General features: G+C 48.1%; 1 long non-coding RNA gene across 2 annotated transcripts; it reads left to right on the top strand.

Annotated features, from left to right (window-relative positions):
* The first annotated feature begins 2,049 nt into the window (after positions 1 to 2,049).
* Positions 2,050 to 20,576, top strand: LOC118248543 (uncharacterized). 2 transcript variants are annotated; one of them, XR_004778777.2, is made up of 3 exons: positions 2,050 to 2,752; positions 11,385 to 11,992; positions 19,889 to 20,576. It is a non-coding gene; the product is annotated as an uncharacterized LOC118248543 (long non-coding RNA). The 2 variants fall into 2 exon arrangements; XR_007708535.1 differs by lacking the exon at positions 2,050 to 2,752 and adding an exon at positions 4,476 to 4,529.

Below are 20,576 nucleotides of genomic sequence, written 5' to 3'. Positions count from 1 at the left end.
ATTAACAGGAACCAGAGCAGAAAGCAAAGCCAGAACCCCCCAGTAAACTATAGCTAGAGTAGATAGTGCAAGGCAGCTGGTCAGAAAGTATTTTTACTCTCTTAGGAAATGCTGCGGGATGTTCATTGATTTCTGATTTTGGATGAAGAACAAACACAATCATCAGAACTGCCCTTTCTGCAATATTTTTCCCCCCAATGGAATAAGATAGTGAAATGTAGACGAACAGCTCAATTGCTGAAATTAAAGTGGAGATTAAAGCCAGTAGCAAGACTGCCTGGGATTTCCGAAGGTAGCTGGTTTGGGCCTGGGATAATACAGACCATCGGTGTGTGACTGCAGCCCAGTAAAGCAGCCGTCCCTCCGTCCTCCCGTGCTGCCTGGCAGCTGGGCGGCAGCGTGCAGTGCAGGGCCCATAAACGCCACCCGGACAGTCTGCCCCAGGGCTGCGCACCGCTTTTGCGTATTTAGAAGATCGAGATGATTTCACATCCGAGTGCAGTTTCCATGTTTAGTCTCATTTCTGGGCTAACACCTGGAGCGAGCTAGCAGCCTCCCCGCTACCCCGCGGAGGCAGAACTGAGAGGTGGGGCTGGCTGTCCCACCAGGCAGGGAGCTCTGCAGTGCACCCCTTGCTTCTGACACGGCTGTGGGGTCGGCACCCGGGTTGTGGGGTATGGACAGTGAGGGCATGGAGCCGGCAGCCCCCCCTTGGGTCCAGCCACCCCGCCAGAGCTGTGGGAGGGCGAGGCGGTGGGAGACGGGCAGCCGCCGGACCCGCGGGAGCCTCAGGGTGCGTCAGAACGTGGCACGCACATGGGCACCCGAGGTCTGCTGCCGGTTACGTAAATCAAAACCCTCATTAAAATGAGCAAGCGAGACATTTCCATCTAATTCTAATTAGTTTGAATGACAGGGAAAAAAATAAAAGCAATTAAGAACTAATTGAACAGTCGCCCTATTTTAGGAGGTGGCGATCTGTTTTTGAGCAGATAAACAATAAAGGCAAGGAGCTGATCCTTGCTGAGGAACCACAGTGCATTTGGGAGAGATGCAATATCTGCGTTTCAGTATCTTACACAAAAAGAAGCAAAGGCCTGCTTTAAAGTTTGGTTTAGAAAACGTGACAGAAACCCAAGTGCAGGCCTAATTAAGGACTAGCATGTGTTAGAGCAGAATGTGGCTTTTCAGTGCCTGTGTTGGACAAGAAACGCAGGCTCCCTGGTGCCTGCATCACCTCTGCAACACACAGACTCCATCCTCTTCACTGGGTGCCCATGCACAGCACAGCACAGCACAGCCCGTGCCGAGCCCACAGCTGCCCACCATTAGCCAGTAGTGATGGCCTCAGCTTGCCAGAGGGCCATAAAAGCAGCCCCACAGGCACTACCCTCAAGGCTGCAGGAGGGACTCTGCTGTTATGGCAGACAGTTTCAGGTAGGTTTGGCTTTTTCTGTATCAAATAGCTTGTGATAGAAGAGATGGCAATGGAAGCGCATACTTCTGCGGAGAGCAAGGTTTGAGCTTGTCCTCTGCTGCGTGAGAGGCAGGGTGAGGTCTGCTGGGTGCAGGGTGGCCTGCAGCCCCTCTGGCCCCCGTGGGGCAGCAACAGCTCAAAGCAAGGTTTGGGGCAGCTCGGGCGCCCCGGGCAGGGAAGCTGCTGAGGGATCTCGAGCTGCAGCCGTGCTTTAGAGCCCCGGTGGTGCCGGCAGGGCCCCCGAGGCGCTGGGCCCCCCGCGGCAGGCCCCGCCCGCGGCCTGCAGGGGGCGCTGCCGGCGAGGCGGAGCGCGGCGGGCCCGGCCCGGTCCGTCCCGGTCCGTCCCCTGCGCGCGGCGGGCGGGGCGCTGCGGGGCTGCCGCCGGGCCGGGTCGGGCGCTGCTCGGGCGAGTCCCCCCGAAATAGCTCCGGGCGGTCGGAAGCCCGGGCGGACCGCCAGCTCGCGGTACCGGACCGCAGGAGGACAAAGCGGCAGCGCAGCCCCCGTCGGGTCGCACGGAGCGCGGCCGTCCCGGCTGCCGGGGGGCGCGGGGGTCCCGCCCGCTGCCGCAGGAGCCGGGCCCTGGTCCTGCAGCGGTCAGCTCCCGCAGCCCGCGGGTACCTGGTGCTGTGAGCTCACCCGCTTCCAAACCCCCTTCTGCCATGTGCAGTCTTGCACTTCTCGAGGAAGTGTTTTGCCCTACGCAAAAACAAAAAGCCTCCATCAGCCCCGGTGGTGTCTTACGGGCAGTAGGGCTTTCAGGTACTGGTGTTCTGCGTGCTGCTTGCGTTTTGGAAATCCTTTCGTTGCAAGGGTGACAAGGCTGTGACTTCTGCCATCCCTGAAGTTTGTCGACACCTGGTGATTTAGGTAACTGAAACGAGCCCCGCAAAAGCTCTTTAAACAACACTGTTACCAATAATCTTAAAGAATTGCAAAGCAATGGCAGATGAAATAGAATTGAACAGAACATGACTAGTCAAGCACTACAAAACCGACGCTGGAGTCAGTCCCTTACAGGGCACCCATGCAACCACCTTCCTCCCAGGACATGGGCTGCCCTGCCCTGTAACATCTTCCAACGTGCTCCTGGCTCTGGGGATTTGTTCAAGCCTATTGCAGATTTGTAAATTTAAATTAGGATTTTGGAACTTGCTACTTCACATTCTCAAATCCCAGGTCAAACCTGTTTTTTAATCTGAGCTGGACAGAGCTGAGTATGTGCAATGTGCTGGGATTGCCTGGCATGATGGACCCTGCTGCCTCATCAAGGAGGTAAATGCATCACTTCAAAATGAGATTTCGTCCTCCTGTTTGTCCTTGTTTCCCAATTTCCATTCCTTATGGTCATTTTTTGCAGCATAACTGTGTCAAAAGATGGTTTTCCGATACGCTGCATCTTCCCAGGGAAGCATGCCTTGTTGTCAGCTGTGGGAGTGGGGTTTGTGTCACAGGGGCTTTCCTCACAGCAGGTTCTCCCATATGGACACTAATCACAAATGGTTGCTGCTCTCTGTTATGAGGTCTCAATAGTTTATTTTTTTCATGTAAGAAGGAAGACAGGTCCAGGCACCACAGTGGTCTGTATACATGTGTCAGCGTGACCCTAGGGCGCTTTTAATTCCTGTTTTATCTGTAGTTTACAAAGGCATTGTTTTGAGAGAAGAGAGGAGTGGGAGGCTGGACGTGGCAGAAAGGTTCACGATCATTGCAGGATTTCAGACTGCACAGGAGAGTTAATTAGCTCAGATCACTGTGTAGAAATGTCCTGCGGAGTATTGATTTCAATAAGTTTTTGCTCAATTAGTGTCTCGCTCGGGGAGGATGCCATTACCCTCCCACCTCGTGGGGCACCAGGAGCCTGCCTCCCAGACACGGGTGTTTTCACACCCATTTGTCTCCCAGTGGCCCCAGGACCCCTGGGCTGTCCCTGGCGGAGGTGCTGGGGGTACTTTTCTCATCTTTATGCACAAAGCTCCTCTGTCCCCCTTTTTTCCAGCACCTCTCCCTTTCCTGTGGCTGTCCTGTTCACAGAGGTGGCTGCTGCATCCATGGTCCCCCCGGGGTGCCTGGGGCAGCTGGCCTGGCCCCGGGAGCTGAGCGTGGCTGGGGCTGGTGCTGGCTGTGGGGAGCTCCTCACGTGGGAGCAGCCGGGTGCTCTGCCAGTGTGGCTGAAACTCCCCATCCCTTAAAAGGATTTTCCAAAGTCTCTTTTCATGCTGTGCTTGCTGCTGTCCTGCTCAAGCGCCCTCGGGACGGAGGGGCGCTGCCAGTCCCCTGCACCTCTGGTGAACATCCCCAGAAACTGCAGCACCGACACTGGCTGTGGCCCAGCGCCTTCAGCGGGGGGGGGGATTTCTCACCATGGGACTCCTCCATGTGCTGCGCCGAGGAGGGGAGGTGGGAAGTCACTGCGGGAAGCTTCAGGGCTCTGCTATGAATACATTTTCACTTTCTGCCTCACCATGAGGCAGCCAGCCACCCACCCACAGGAGCAGTGCCCAGGTGTGAAGCCTTCACACAGGAACAGTCTTGCCCCCAGGGCTGCCCCACCAGGAATGTGCTTCATGAAGGAACGACTTACAGGGCTGGGAGAAACTGCAATGAGCAGGAAGGCCAGGTAATGCCCAAGCAGGCTGCTGTACTCAGAAAATGTCAGCTAAATGGGGATACTGAGATACGGCACTCATAGGGAACGTGCTTCAAATAGAAGCTTTCAGGCTGAAGTAGGCAGAACCTAGACAACCCCCAGAGAGCCCCGGGGCTTTAGGAATTCACAGGGAAAGACATCTGCTGCTACCAGAAGTTCACAGCCTCTGTATTCTCAGATGCTTGTTTGGCCAGCCTGTCAGTTAAAATACTCCCACACCACCTTGTCCTTGGCTGCTCACCGCTGCCCCTTGACTCATGACAATACAACTGTTCTGCCAATTGCACTTGAATAACTCAGCCTGCAGGGGGGGGTGGGGTGGAAAGCTGGGTTATTGCTGGGTTTTGTAATTCAGCTGGAGCTGCTCCCTGCTCTTGCTCAGTGTGCAGCCCTGGGAGCGAGGTGAGGAGCAGAGGCTGCAGGGATGGGGACACCGAGGTGCTCCCAGGCAGGATGAAAGGGGGCAGGCGGAGGGGAGGCTGGGGCAGAGCTGCTCCAGGAGGGCCGTGCAGTGCTGTGGCACGCAGGGGAGCTGCGAGGTGCCTGGTTCGGCTGCGCCGTGCTGGCACGGAGGGATGGCAGCGGGAGCTGCAGCAGAGGGCGAGGTGGGAAATGTCTGAGCAGGCAAACCTGAACTGGCATGCAGCTCTGCTTTAATTCCTGAATGAGTGAAAGGGCAGGTTTATTTTAACAAAATTAATTTTTTCTTGGTTAAATTGTTATTTCAGGGCTTTATGAAAAACAAATATGAATATCCAGTTGGAGCCACCGTTTATGTCATTATGCAACTGTATTACAGAGCCCTGTTACACAGATTTCATGGTTTTTCAGAATAAATCCTTCTATACATAGACTTAAATTCCTGAGAAATGTATTTGTTTGAAGTCATAGAATTTTCTAGAAAACCTCAAGTCAATTATGTGGATTAAGTGAATTATAATCCTGAATGACTACATGGGAACAAAGGGTGTAAAAGACCTCTGAAGAAAGCTTATTTGCTGGGACATTTCAGGCTGAGATTGCAATGGAAGTTGACCTAATTAGACAATTTATAGGTATTTAGTCACCTAATTTAAAATGGCTGCACTGCAGGTGCCAAAAAAATCCCATTTTACCTTCTCTTTGCCAAGTTTGTTTGCAAATTTATTATGTTTTAAAACAATACTGGAGCAGTATTCTGGTTTTATTTTTCAAGGCTTGCGTTTTAAAGTCATCATCAGTGCACTTCAAACAGGTGACTTATGGCCTCGTTTCAGGTAGCAGAGCAGTTTAGAAAGTCAACTGCTATGACTCACCTCTGCTTCAAGTGAAGCATCCTAGTGAACAAGGTGTTCCAGTGGGCTTCTGTGATTTACCCTGGCTGCTTCACAAGATGGAAATTGGGGGTGCTGCCTAGGCAGCATTGCATGTCCTGTGCTTCATGATGAGCGTTAAACTGAAGCAGCACAGTGTGGATTCTATTGTGACAAACTGAGCGTGACCCCATCAGAAATGGAAATTATTCAGAGTGGCTCCTCAATGAGTAACAGGTTTTGCATTGCTTTTGTCTGATGTCTGGTAACCTGGGTGCTCTTTGGGGTTCTTTCGGTTCTGCCACATTTACTGCCACATTCATCTCTTTGAAAATATGTATTTAATGTCTAAATATTTCCTTGTTCACCAGCAAGACTTGGTGGACTGCAAGACTGTTCAAAATAAAGGTTAATCTGGCTTTAGCTTTGGCCATGAGACTGCAGCTCTGTAGCATTCGCACCACAAAGGTGCTCTTCAGATAAAAAAAAAAAAATCCTGGTGTTTACAAGGCTATAGCTGAGCTGCATCGTCTGTGCTGAGAAGAATCATGTTTGAGGAGAGGCAGGAAGTCAGCTTGTCCTGTCGGCAGTGAGTGCAAGCAGTGAATCACCGTGCTGCATGCCCCTGGCTGATGAGATCAAGTTGTTTTGCAATGCAGTATCGCTTTCTCATGTGGTATGAGAGCGAAGAAGTGTCCTCTCCCCAGAGCTGTGAGGATCTGTTCCTGTTTCAAATCCCTGCACCTATGGCTTGAGGCAGAGCTGCTGTTCTGGAAGCTTCCTCAGGAAGGAGAGCACTGCCTCCAGACTTGTGTCCAGCATGAGCTGCATAAGGATGGGTGCAGTCCCACCAGCATGGAGCAGGCTGCCTGGTGCTGGGTCAGAGCCATACCCTTCAAGATGAGCAGTCTGAGTGCCAAGTCTCTAAGAAGGAGTTTATGAAATCCTTTGGGCAACTGGGGCTTGTGGTCAGTCACCCAAAGGGCTGGCTCTTGCTTCAGCTTCAACTTTTGCTGATTTCAGCATCTGCCCACTTGATGACACATGCAAAACTAAAGATCAGTCTGCCATCTGATGCACCTGCCTTGTGTAAACACTTGTAGACTGTGGCTACATTACCCTGCAGGCTCCTTTCCCAGCTCTGCAACTGGTCCATGATGTTGTTTCGATGCCCCTTCACCTCTTGTTGCCTCTGTTTTGTTGCTAGGTTCAAGGGGAGTAAGCTTGGAAGTCACACTGTAAATGGGCATTAGATATGGAGAGGTTTAATTTGGAAGTCCTGATGGATATCCTTGATATGAGGAGCTTAATGTGTTTTTATATTTAGCACTGGTACTGCGACTATTCTAATCTTCTTAGAGAAATTGTGTACAAAAGGGTATGATCCGTATAATGAGGTGAAACAGGCAGTCTCACTGGGAAAACAGCCTGGTGCAAATGTAAATTATAGCACTTTCATTAGTCTAGTAAATTACCCCATTTAAAGTATAGCATTTTTCTCAGCAGAAGGAACTGGTGGGATTGTAGGAACGCCATTGCCCTGGATGAGAGGAGCTGCCCACTGCTGCAGGGTGGGCAGGCAGGTTCTTCCTCCCCCCGCTGCTGGGCTGTGTGGTGCTGGTGGTGATCTCGTGTCAGGAAAGAGGAGCACAGGTAGGGGGTCCCAGTCGCCCCACCGCTGTAAGGTGAATGTTGTTGTGAGTGCTGTGGGAGCAGTTACCAACAGTGAGTGCTGGCTAGGACATGTATGATAAGCAGCTATTCTGTAATGTAATCTCTGGTGTTTAAATGCTGTGAAAGAAGCAGCTGACAGCTTGGATTAATGCAGGATTTGAGGAATGAATATTATTTCCTCTGTTGCACCACCTCATGTGCTCTCCCCACAGGCACCAGCCCAGGACATTTGGGTCTATGTCAAGTTAGGCTGGCCAGAGATGAAAACAGAGGAAACCTCAGCTGATGCTTTCTTATTGCAGTTCTCACAAAGCAAAGTGGTTGATGGGAATGCAGTAGAAAAATCAAAAAGCAGCCCAAGGCAAGTCACAGCTGTGTTTGTGGGTGGCAAAGCTGTGGTCTTGGGGTCCACAGGACACCCCAGCAGTGAGCAGCTCCTCTGCTCCTGACAGTGCAGGTGGAAATGCTTGAGATGTGGCAGCCCTCAGCTGAGCACTGCTGCCCAGTGGCTCCCCGGGGGGCTCCCCACTGGTCCCTCTGCTCCTTGCCCCTCCCTGGGTGCTGAGGTGCCAACAGCACCGTGAGAAGCGCTCTGGCTGCTCCTTGCACCTGGTCCTTAGGCTTCCGGAGCGGTGTTTGGGTGGCAGCAGCTGGGGGCCTGCAGGGCTGTGCTCCTTCCCACCCTTGGGTGCTGCATCCTGCTGATATTTCTGCTGCTCCCTAAGTACTTCCACTGAGTGCTTTCCTCTCAGCTTCAAGCTGATGGTGCCCACCCCTGGTGCCTGTGAGGGCCGATATGTGCAGTGCCCTGCGCTTTGCGCCTCTCTGGCCTGCAGCAACCAGGGCAGTGGTTACCGAAAAGCCCCTTCACCACACTCCACATGTAGAAAGGGCACAAGAGGCAGAGCCGCAGCCAGGTGAACCGAACTGATTTTTCCCTGGTACCATGATGTGTGGGGATGTGGCTTGTGGGGGCCATCTTCCCTTCAGCACCCAGCATGGAGTGTGGCAGGGCTGAGCGCGGGTCAGAGGAAGGCCTCCAGCTGCCACCACATGGCTGCAGCGCTGCCAGCATGAGTGCTCACCGGAGTGCCTCTGGGGAGAAGCAAGGGCCTTTGTGGAACCAGAAAGTGTTTCTACCTCCCAGCCACAGCCAGGTGGGTCTATAAAGATAAAGGTGATTCATTTTTATTCCCTTTCTGCTAGAAGCAGGAAGAAACAACGGAGTGAAGACAGGCAGAGTGGCACATCACAGCAGAAGCAGCAGACACAACGGGTGCTAAGCAAACACTAACTTCAAGGGTCTAAGTATGGATTTCCATGATCGTAACTGGTGCTTTACAGGACAAGCAACTGTGTTGCTCTGATCCCTCAGCAGTAAAGCAACTAATCATAAACAGTAAATCCATTTCGGGAGGATGTTACCCAGTCTTGTGATGGTTTGGAGAATCCTGATAGCAAAGACGAATGCTTTCTGAGGCAGAGGTGACTCAACTGCAGCCACTGCCAATACTGATGCATTTCCCTTCCCAAAACTGAGCTAAGTACAGCTAGCTCCGTGTCAGTAATCCAGTGCTGCTGTCACTGTTTCCTTTTTGGGTTAGGCAATGCTGATAGGCATGCACAATCGACATTACATGGTCCTGTGCGCCAGCATCTCCATGATCCTGATGTGTCGCTGCTGGTTAGATTTCCCTGTGCTGACCTGAGGCAGGGCTCATCTGTGTAGGAAACAGAATATTCGCTTTTATGTTGCATTTGGTTTTATCTGAAAGCAGACAAGCAGGAGATTAATATTGAAACACTGATATTTTTGAATTAGCTTTTCACAACTTCAGTATGTACTGGAAAATAAGTCTGTTCAGTTCTTAATGAAAGTCAGTGTGTTATAGCATACTGTGTATCTTTGGCATAGAAGATAGCACTTCCATATTATAAATAAAAAAACCCAAAGTCTTCCTCTTTTCTTAAGGCTCTACAATCATTTAAAAAATTACATAGAGGAAGACAAAAAAGGGTGACCAGAAACAAAGAAACACATGGAAATTACAGGGGAAAGTGCTTAAATATCTGCCTTGAGCCCTAGGCCTGTTTCTGGAAGTACTGGGTGATCTGAACATTGAGAAGATGTGGTGTCTGAATGAAATCTGTTTTATGGCTCTGGAAACTAAAAAGGGAAGATGCAAAACTGGTAAAGCACGCATACTCAAATTCTCATATATTGCCCATTCTAAAAGGACAAAAAGTGACTCAGACCAGTCCTGAAGTTGGTCTAATACCTTAAAATTATTAGAAAATGAATTTGTTTCTATCTGTGTGCTTTGCTATGGCTGAACTTGGATGGATTTTGATCACCTTTTCAAGCCTTTCCTCTGCAACCTAAGAGCTGTAATCTTGCTTTTAAATTCAGAATCATTTCCAAGACCTTACACCGTACCATCGTGAGTGTGATCACAGCTGAAGTACTGGTGATGTGCTTTCTGCTGGAAGCATAAACAGATTTAATCATCTCTGCTCTCAAATTGCTGTGTTTGCCTCAGAGGGACAAATGCATACCAAGGCTCAGATCTGTGCTGGGCTCTGGCAGGGTTCTGTCTGCATCCCCATTCAGAGCTTGGGGAGGAAACGCTTCTGCTTGCTAGATGCATTTATGCATGGCAAGCTGCGTGAGGAAATGGTATCATTGCATGGGAAAGTGAGTGAATTCCCACTTGAGTACCAAGTGAAACATGCTGTAAGGACAAGGACTGTTGTCTGGGGAAAAATGTAGGCTGAGGATGCGGAGTGAGGCCATGCAAATACAGAACAAAGCTGTGGGGCTGACACAGCTGGTCCCTGCTGTGCATCTCCTGCCTGTGCCCCAGAACATGCCTGCCTTGCCCTCCGTGTGGGCTGGATTCGGTGAGGGAGAAGGGGCTGTTGTCATCAGTCACACAGTGTATGCTAAATGTGTGAGTGCAGGTGTGAACCAGGTCCTTCCACAACTCTGAGCTGACTGTGGCTGAGGTGAGAACTCTTGCTGTTAATAAAAATGGCTCTGTTTTCTCTTAACATTGACTCTGAGATGCTCGTGCTCAGCAGAACTGCTCCTCAATAGCTACATACTTGTAAATGAATTCACTGGTAGGGTTGTTAACTGGCATGCTGAATTTTAAGTGGATGCTGCAGAAAAGTCACAAAGTGAATTTTGAAAATTTCATCTTATGTCCACTATAACAGTCGTTATAGTCTGATATGATACAAGGATATCATGGGCTGCATGCAAGAAACTGCATTTTTTTCTTAGCTAAATAGGGGGTAACTACAATGAAATGTTCTCAGAAAAAATACAAACATGTAGACAGTGATTTGGGGAAGAAGGCAAAGCCAGAGTCATCTTAAAACAGCAGATCCCAAAAGAAAAATATCAAAGTGAGCATGGTAGTGAAGCAAGGTTTATAGGAGTGGTTGTGTGTCTCCTGTAGCAGTCACCATACACAGAGGGAAGTTGGTGACCTGGAAGTGCTGACAGAGGGGAATGAAGCATAATTTGTTTGCTTTTTATGGCATGCAGCCTGTTACAGTCCCTGGGGAGCCCCCATGGACCTGGCAGTGTCCTGGGATGTCCCATGGCACTCAAGGCCCCTCATGGGCTGGGGTTCGTCCCACAAAACCAGTGTGTCCTGGTGGAGGGCAGCCACAATCTGAGCTGCAAGCACTGGAAGAACAAGCTCCAGGATTTTGCTAAAAACTGTGGCTGAGCATGGAAGACCTCATGTTCATTTCTTACAAAATCCTAGTGACTCGGAGAAAGTTTTGACTGAGTTTTTGTTTCACATACCTGAGGTGTTTTTGTATAACATTAGAATGTAGCAAAAAGCATAAATTGCACCATGCTGATAAGCTCTAAGGTTGGGTCTAGTCATCTGAAAAACATGCTCTGCCTTGAAATACAGTGAAGATCATCTTAGCAGAAAATTTTAAAGTAATACAAGTAACAAGTCTGAGTCTTTGGATGCAAACATTGATAAAGTATCCTTTTCCTCTATGTCAATATTGATAAAAGTTACTTGGGAAGTACTGAAGGTAAAGAAAAAAAAAGACAAAGAAAACTTGCATCTAAGAAATTAGGCTGTTTTAATATATATTTATAGTATAAAACAACCATAAAAAGCTTCTTGTCATAATTTATTCTTGAAATGAGTCTTGCCTTAAGGGTTTCCATAGCTACAGATGTTTCTGATCCCATAATGTTAGCACAACTGACATTTACTGCACAACGAGAACCTCTAATTGATTTTTCTATGTGTAGGGGCGAAAGTAAGCACTGGGAGCCACGCATGGTCCTCGACTGTCAGCTTCCAAAGGACGTGATGATGTAATCGTGCACTAAAAGGTTTCAACTATTTGAAAAACAAACAGTAATGATCACAAATCTTTTGATACATCTCAAGGCAATCCTATCAGTGTGGAGCAGCAGCTGAGAGAAGCAGCTACAGCACCGCGCGTCCCGTTCGTGTTCCCCGGCTGTGTGGCAGCTGCGCCCCAGCGCTCCGCAGCCTGCCTGCGCCATGCAGGACCGTGACCAGCGGGCAGCTCGCAGCACCCAATGCCACGGGGAGCTGCAGGACACAGTTGCCGAAGACCTTTCAACATCAGGCCTGGAGCCTTCGAACTCTGCCGGGGTGTGAGGCCAGCAGCTGAACCGCATGCCTCAGGGAGGCAAACCCGGTGGTCCAGAGGCCTGGGGCCCTGCCTGTGGCCTCCTGCTGCCACAAGGCCCTGCCCCGGCCCCTGCGGTGCCACCTCCATGGCCGCTGTGCTGCATGGTGCCACTGCCTGGCTGCTGCAGCCACTTCCCTGCGCGGCGACGTCTGCACCTTGCAGGCCCTTCCGCTCACCTGAAATGCTGCCATCAAGGTAAAAAGCAGTGTTGCCATTATGTTTTTACAAAAGTAGCATTCTTAAACATTTGGGCCAAGTTAAATAGCTCTATTGACAATGATATTTTTTAGTTACAAATGTGAAGAGTTGGTTGTATATATATAATATTTTTCAGAGTTGCCTTGTTTTGTTTTCATAATAATGGAAAAGGATCAAGCCATTGTGGAGAAACATCAATTTACACTGAAAGAAAGCAAATCCATTCTCTATTTTTCTGACTTGTGACACTGTCATTTCAGTTAAATATGAAATCTTTTTAAATTTAATCTCATTTTCTGAAATTGCTTCTCACTAGGACACTCTTCATCCCAATTCCTTGGCTGTTTGATTTTGATCTACTTTTAATCAGGCAGCAACAGGATCAGGAGAGAACTGAACTATCTGGGAGAGAAAACAAGCTGGATTAAAGTGTTAAGGCTGTAGGAAACCAGGAAAGATTACAAATTTCAATTTATAGTACTGAAAATTAATGCGCCTGAGACTTGTAAGCGCCATTTAATGGTCTGATGTGAAGAACATCAGGCAAAACTTCTTGCTTCTTTAAATCTATTTGCCTCATCTCCTGCTGTTACCCAGATATAGCTTTCTTTTACCATTTTGAAGAGGTTCAGAGCATGAGATGAAAGCAAATTATGCAAAGAGACATATGGTGCAGTGATTTGTGGAATAACTCCTCTTTACAGACTGCTCTGGGTTAGTCTAGTTTCTAGTAAACACGTAGTGAAGTTGTAAGTCTGCCTTTCTGTCAGGTAGGCAGATTTCCTCACAAAATAAATACATAAATAATAAAAATAAAAATAAACACCTCTCCCGGTATCTTCCATTAATTTTAGTTTTATTTAAAGCTTTAGAGTTAACTGAAATTTTATAAGAAAAGTATTAAAATGTGGTAGGGAAATGGATGAACTTAAACTAGATTCTAGTGTACTTTAAGAATTAAATCAAGTTATTGAATGATAGCAGGGTCTTGTTTCCCATATAGGGAATTACCTGGGAGTCCACAATGCTCATAAATTCAGTGAAGTTGGATATTAACCACAATCTGATAGTCTAACAGAAATAATGGGAAAATGGAGATGTAATAAAGCTATTCTCTTACAGATGCCCTGGTAAAAATTGGAGAAACAAAACCAAAACAATCAAAAAACCCACCTAATTTCACCTTCCTATAGTGAAATAACCACTGAAACACAAGAAAGAGCTTTATTGAGCTTTATTCTGCTTTTTTCCAACTCTAAATGCAAGTGAAAGCATCGAGCTGGAGGCAATTAGAGTCCATTTTATGAGACAAAGAAATAGCTCAACAGAAACATGGAAAGCATTGAAATATTGATCAAAATGCCCATTTGAGGGGACTGAAAGGGCAAGCAGTTAGCCATCAGTGAGATTAGTGCCTGTAAGAAAAGGGCATAAAATACCTGGAGGAAAACGAAAGTCTAAAAATAATGTTACTTGCTTAAGCAGTAACAAGCTGCACAGGGAAAAAAAAATGTTGACCAGGTGGGCACTACATAGAGGAGCATCGGGGAAGGTGACAGGTCTCCGTTACCTGAGGAAATAGAAATGCATGCTCTGCATCAGAGAGGGGAAAAGCTGAGAGCTGCACAAAGGGCACAAGAGTGCCTGTCAGGGACAAGTGGGGCAGCGTGCTCTGAGCCCACAGCCCAGTGCTGGGACTGCTTTGCTACAGGTTTGGCAGCCCCAGGACGTGTCTCCGATGTCTCTGAGTACATAGAGCAGAGTGGGAGAAAGTAGGGTAGCCCTTTTGTAAATCCTGAAACAGACAGATGTTGGGGCCAGAGCTGTACGCCAGTGGGACCCAGGATTCAGCATCCTGATGGTGCGTGAGCCCTGATGGGCTCTGTGAGAGGTATGGAGAACATCAGAGGAGAAAGCAGCTCTCAGGTTTGGCAGGGAAAAAGAGGGGAGGGTGAGAGAAAGCAACAAGGCAGAAAAATTACCTTTATGCATGTGTCCTGAGAGTCTACAGGGTTACTTTTGTCAATTCCAGAGGCTGTCATTGGTATGGTATTTGATAGACTTCTCCTCAAACTCTGCATCGTGTATCTTGAGGTTCAAGCTCTCAACTACCCAGCAGAAATATTGTCAATAACAGTGAGGACTAAGATTTTCTTTTTCTATTCATTTCTATTCTGCAACTTCCATGCATCATTTGTTGCCTACCGTAATGCAAACCAGGGGATTATTACGTGAACTAGGAAAGAAACCCAGATAAGTCAAGAGAAGCACCAGTTCCCAGCACCATCCCTGGAAACAAACGGCAGGACCCTGCCCTTTCCAAGGACCTCGAATGGGACACTGCAGAGCACACAGCAAAGCACCACTGCGGTACCAGCCTCTCATGGCAGGTCTGTGGGACTGAGCACGCTCTGCAGAGGGCTGGCAGAAATAAGTCACTTTCCAGCAAGAAAATGGAAGAAGTTGCTGCTGTGATGATGCTGTTTTTAGGCTTTCTCATGTCACTGTTTTGTTGGCACTGGTCTGCTGTCCTCACTGCTGGCTGCCTGGGCACTGCGCTCTGGGCAGGGCTGCGTGCCTCAGCCCAGTGGCAGGGAGGCGGCTGGAGGTTTCCCAGCCTTGCTTTCCTCACGGGTTCATGCATCAGATGTTCAACAACTGTTTATTTAAATTAGTTGATCATAGCAGAATTAATTTATTTTGAATGGTCAGCCAGAAAGTATTTGGCAGCTGAATGGGAAAATCTTAAAAAAAAAAAAAAAAAAAAAAAAAAAACTTAAACTGTAAAGCATTGATTAATTCTTCAGCTTTAAGCACAAAAACACCTTAGAGAAATCATTAGTTCTGTAAGTGTAATGAGGCAAGAATTGTTTCATTCCCAGACTGTAGTCTTAGATTCAGCTCTGTTTTTTCAAGGTTATTGCTCTATATACAGCACTGAGCTTATGCCTTCACTGAAACGGAGTGCCAAGGATCCTGGGATGTGGTCCCCATGGTATTTGTTAAATGGCAGGGTATCTGAGCAGCAAGCACTGACCCCATCTCTGCCTTGGTATTAAAAACAACTACAAGAGAAAGTATAACCAGAGCTTTAATCTCCATTTAAAGAACATTGTATTATTTTGGATATAGATATAAAATATATATGCATACAAAATGCAAATGTGAAAAAGGCCAGAAAATAGTTGAAAGAAAATGTTAAATGTTTATCTTTCAGCTGTTTTCTGCACAAATGCAGTCCTTTGTGGGTTTCATGCTGATTTGCCTAAACTCTTTATCTGTGTACTGAGGTACTAGGAGGGGCTGAGGTGGTCAGCAAGACGGCGGAGCTTTCTGCTCCCCAGGAGCCATGTCCCAGCTGCTGTTTGTATAACCACAGCGTGGCAGCTCTGTTTCTGCAGGGTGCTCTGGCTGCTGCTGCGTGGTTAGGAAGTCGCTGTGTGGTAGGAAATGTGCCTGGAGGCAGGCAGGAGGTCATCCAGCTCCTACTTCTGCCTCAGGACAGGATCAGCTCTCCCTGGCCTGCACTGCGTGTTCTTGGAAAGCCCTAACAATGCTACCAGGTCCTGCACAGTCAGTTCTGGCACTTCGCTCAACTCACCACCACTTTCCTAGAGTCTGAGCCGAACCTTCCTCGCGCCAGGCCGTGCTCTCTGTTACTTGTTCTGCCTGCTGGAGGGAGCAGACTGTCCCTCTGCAATTTCTGTCAGCATGCCTGAGGGCTGTCGCGTCTCGTTGAGGGCCTCTAGTCTACAGCCAAGCCACCTGTCTGTTCTACCTCCGGGGCTGTGTTTAGGTCTTTCTGCTTCCCCTCTTCCTGACCCTGCGTGTTGCTGCCCCGATGTGCCCGGCTGTGCCAGGGCCGAGCGTGCTGTGCAGTGCCTGAACTCCTCCGGGCAGGAGCGGGGGCAGCTGCCAGGCACCCGGGGTGAGCATGGCTTCTGCATGGGCGTGGGCGCTGTGCTGCTGGGCGGCCCTGGAAGGGTGCGCGTGGAAATCCTGCGTGAGCACTGGTGGCTGGGGCGGCTCCTGCACCTCTGAGGTACGCACCTGCTGTGGCCAGGCATGGGCTGAGCTGTGGTGTTAAGGCTTTCCCGCTTGGCCCCGCCACCGATGGCACCTCACCTAGTGGATCAGAGCTGGGATGCCTTTGGGGGGAAAAAAATGCTGATGCTGCAAAAAAACTTGCTGTACATCGTGATGCAGATGAATGTCTTCATGGCTGCAGGCTGAAAATCCCCTTCTGGTTTTACTTGTGTCCCAAGACACTTGAACAAAAGTTTTCAGAAGGGAAAGGCTAATAAATCAAGACCGTGCTTCTCTGGGCCTTCGCTCCGAGTCGCTCAAGGGAGCTGTTTAAAATTAGCAAGGAATGTGGGACGGATGAGCCCTGCCTTGCCTTCGCAGCGCCCTGCAGCGTGTGCTGCGCAGCACGGAGCTCGTTCCAGCTCTTCCGAAAAAGGAGACAAACAGCTCTTGGCGCAGAGGAGGTTGCTCCGCGCTCCCTGCCGTAACCAAACCGGGATACTTCAGGCAGATGTGGGGCAGGTGTCCGCTTTGAAACAGAGAAGTGAATTCTCTGGCAATGTGAAAGGAATTCCAGAGTTAAGATTCAAACTCCACTTTAAATGTTTGGGAGGGAGAGGAGTGAGGCACCTCAAGGCCCTTGTGGATTTTAGTTTTTTTTGGTAGATGTCGTTGAATATTAACGGAGCACTCATCCAGAAGAGGTAAATGGAGGCTAAGTCATTGATTGCTGAGAGCTTGCCACGTCCCAGAAAGGAGTGTTTATGGAGGGAGCATCTTGTCCGCAGCAGCTGCTGCCAGTGTGCAGCAAGGCTGAGGAAATATCCCCTGGAGGCTGTTTCAGAGCAAGGTCCTACAATCTGAAGCATGCAGAAAAAGTCAGCACAAAACATCTGTTGTCGTAATACTGAAGCAGCTAAAATTAGGGCTGACTCCCAGGGCTCAGGAGTGTTCCCAAAGGCTGCCCAGAAATCACTGCTCCTGCTTTTTCAAAACTGAGCATGGACGAGGATGTCAGGCTACTACCTAGCTTCAGAAACTGGCCCTCAATGGTCTTGGAAAAGTGGAAAGACACCAGAGGGGAAAAAAAATCTTACTTTCATTGGAAATATGCTGCCAGCCCCAGCAGCTCCTGGCCTCTGCTGCACACACGAGCGCTGTGCAGTGGTGCTGCCCCGGGAGCTGCGAGGCTGCGTTGGGGTCCTGGCGGGGCATCCTCCCTCTGAGATGGGCACAGGTGAGCAAAGTGCCAAAGCAGGGTGTCCCTGACTGCCAGCGCCTCCAAAGGACATGCTCGAGTGCACAACACACACGATCTAGAAGCACATTGTCTGCTTCTGAGCAGGGGCCCTTTTGAGAAGCTGTGTGCCGGTTTCTCTTGGTAGTTCCCAAGCAACAAATCATCTGTGCTTCAGAAACCTCCTTTTTCTTAAGGAGTTACCAAGGCGATGAGCGACCCACAAGGGGACAATCCTCGATAGCTGTGCTTCAGTGCTGACTGTTCAATGCATGCTCACTTTGTAATACCCAGCGTGTCACAAAATACCTACCAAGACATGGGGGAAAAAAAAAAATATGCCCATATTGAGAGGTTTCTGCTGAAGGCCTGGGTGCCAGATCATCAGCTAAGTCGCTTCATTCACCTTTCTCCTGCCTCGTCCGTGTTTGGACCGTAAGCTTCACACAGGTGAGACTGTCTTACCTCTGAACTACTGCACAATGGAATAACAAATATTTAGCTGAAACACTCCAACATGTAGGTAGTTTTACTTTTTTTTTTTTTTTTTTTTTTTCCCCTGGGCCCTCTATTTCTTTATTGTAGGAGTTCAAAGCAACAGCACTCACGTGAGCAGCACTCAGCGGTAAGCCAGAAGCCAAGGGCTCTCTTTTACTATTGCCATTCTATTTTAAGAACAGGGCATTATTGTTAATATATTTCTTATGTTTGGTTTCTATCAGAGTCAGTTTGTTTAACTAATAGGCAGATTTATTTACTGGAAGGAGGAGGAAAGCAGCAGTTAAAAGGATGCAGCAAACAAAGCAAACATTAATCTTGTCCCTGGCAAAACCACTGGCAGCACCTTGGAATTTTTTCAACTTTTCTACGAGGTCTTTAGGTTGTAGTCAAAATAATGCCTTAATCTGCACATTCCCAACTCCAAGGTCTGCTTTGAGAGTCCTCAAGAATAAGGTCTCGTGCTGGAGAAGGCTCTGCCGCAAAGAGCCATGGGACTCACTTGGCCACTCAGGAACTGATGCCGAAAAAAGTAATTCCTATTTAACTCAGCAGGAGATTCCTTACTGCTGCTCAGGGCCTAAAGTATAGTCACTTTCCTGATTCAAAAGGTAAATAACAACAACAAAATCTCCAGCTGCAGAAAACAATCATTCAAGTTTTTTTTTTCTCCTCATTTTTATCAAATAACGTAGTTCCGTTCCATGAAGACCACTAAAATTAAGATTCTCCCTTTGTTGAGGGGTGACATAAACTCTAAGTTTCCATAAAGATGGAATTTGATCAAAAGAAACATTTTCAATCTGACAGCTCAGTTTTTCCACTTGGGCATTCCCATCTATCTCTCTGAGGAGAGTGATTCAGACCAAACATCCCACATGATGAAGATACACTTGAAAGAGAGAAATCCCAGTGAAATATTTTGACTTTGATCACATTTCAGTGAAATGTCATTTCCTTGAAAGCGTGCCAGAGGCTGAGGAGTGTTGAATCTGGAAGCCGATCCCTAGCCTGCCTCAGGGTCTGTCCCACCCCGCGGCGCTGTCACGGGCGCTGGTGGCTGGAGTGGCCCTGGGACAGCACAACCAAGTTGCACTGCAGTGCCCGAGCACAGGTCTGTGTTTTAGAGGGCCCACTGGCTTTTGGGAAATGCTCTGAATGCCAGATTAATCTTGGTGAAGTGATGGATTTTGGTACGTGTGTCCACAAATACGTGTGTTATCTGTGGATTACAGTGATGAGATATAAAAAGTAGACCATCTGTTTTTTTAAGTTCTTGGTGATCTATTGCTCTGCATTCTTATATCTGTGCAGAATAGCATTTGATTTTTTCCTGCAGACCTCCTGTAGTTAAAAAAATACAGTAATATCTGAAATGTTAAAAAAATTTAAATACTGCCAATGTGAACGTGAGTTGGCTGGACAATTATTTGCTTTTAACTTTAACATCCATGGTTCTTATACTGAAGCTAATATTGACACTGACAACCTTTGATCATCCTGACAGTCCCACTAAAACCAGTAAGACTATTCACATCAGTGAGGATAAGAGATAACACACGTGATTACTGCAGTTTATTTGTGGGTTAATGGCTAATACAGTGTAATTTTAGAGAAGAATAGAATATTTATATGCCTTTTTCAAAGCTGTGTGAAGCCACAAGTTTTGAGGAGCTTGAGTAATTAGCAACACCAGAAATGTTCCTTATCTTTTGACTCACAGACCAACCCAAAGGGAGAATGCTTGTTCAGTTTCTTATTCATTTCCCTTGTGATCACCCCTGGACTCAGTTTTGCATCTGGGTTGAGATCCAAGAAAAGTGAGATTAATTTGTTCAGAAGATAAAACAACAATTTCTTTGCTCACAGAAGTTGTCAAAGAGCTTCCTTGCTTCTCCTTTGTTTGACAAAATGATTTTGCTTAAACATCAACACATAGCATTTTGTCAAAGAAAAGCATTTTAATCTCATTACAATGTGTATGGCCACGGTGTCCTCCGCCTCCTGGAGCACCCCGAGAGTGAACCTATCTTCAGCAACAACCACTGATTGCAGTGCTCAAGCTGTGGGCATTCGTTGCCTTCAGGCCCCGTCTGGTTTCCTTGATGCTGCTCTGTGTTCATCTCTTGCAGGTACACTTTGTTCTTGCCCTGCTTTGTGTGTTCCCTGCCTGATGCTGAGAACGAAAGCCGACGGTGCACGGAGGATGGATTTGGCTCTCCCATGCCTAGTCTGCGCGCCCACCAAACGCCTGCTCTCCGGGGAGCCCGTCTGGCTGACAGGCCACATGTAGTGCGCCCAGCCCACAGCCGCCCTGCCTCACCATCCCGAGGGCACCGCTGCCCCAAAGATCCTCCCTTGGTACCTCTCTGAGGTGAGATGGAGGCCTCTAGCTGTCACCTGTGTCCATCCTCTTTTCTGACACCTCCAGCCATACCAGTCAAGTTAAAATCATGACAAATTAAACAGGATTGGGTCTTGCTCTTTCTTGAGCAGGCTGATCTCTAAAGGAGACATCTAATCAAGACTCATCAGTGATTCAAGAGGTGAAACATTTCCTCCTGTAACTACTAAACAGAATCTGGGATCCCTTCTTCCAGCTGAAGGATACCGGAGTGCTGATATTTAGAAATCCAGCAACCTGGCTTGGTAATCCTGGTCAAGTGCTAATTTGAGCAGCATTTTTTCTATCGTCCTCTTATCTTCTTGCACCCTCCACAATCTCTCACCATCCTTTACGTTTCTCTCCCATAAAGGCTCTGTCATAAGAGCAGATTAAACCTGTACACACACAGTTATGAATAAATGTCTGTGAGAACA

This window comes from Cygnus atratus, chromosome 7 (assembly GCF_013377495.2).
Source record: "Cygnus atratus isolate AKBS03 ecotype Queensland, Australia chromosome 7, CAtr_DNAZoo_HiC_assembly, whole genome shotgun sequence".
Classification (NCBI taxonomy): domain Eukaryota; kingdom Metazoa; phylum Chordata; class Aves; order Anseriformes; family Anatidae; genus Cygnus; species Cygnus atratus.
Note: the sequence above shows the minus strand (reverse complement) of the source record. Positions and strands in the feature narration are given on the sequence as shown.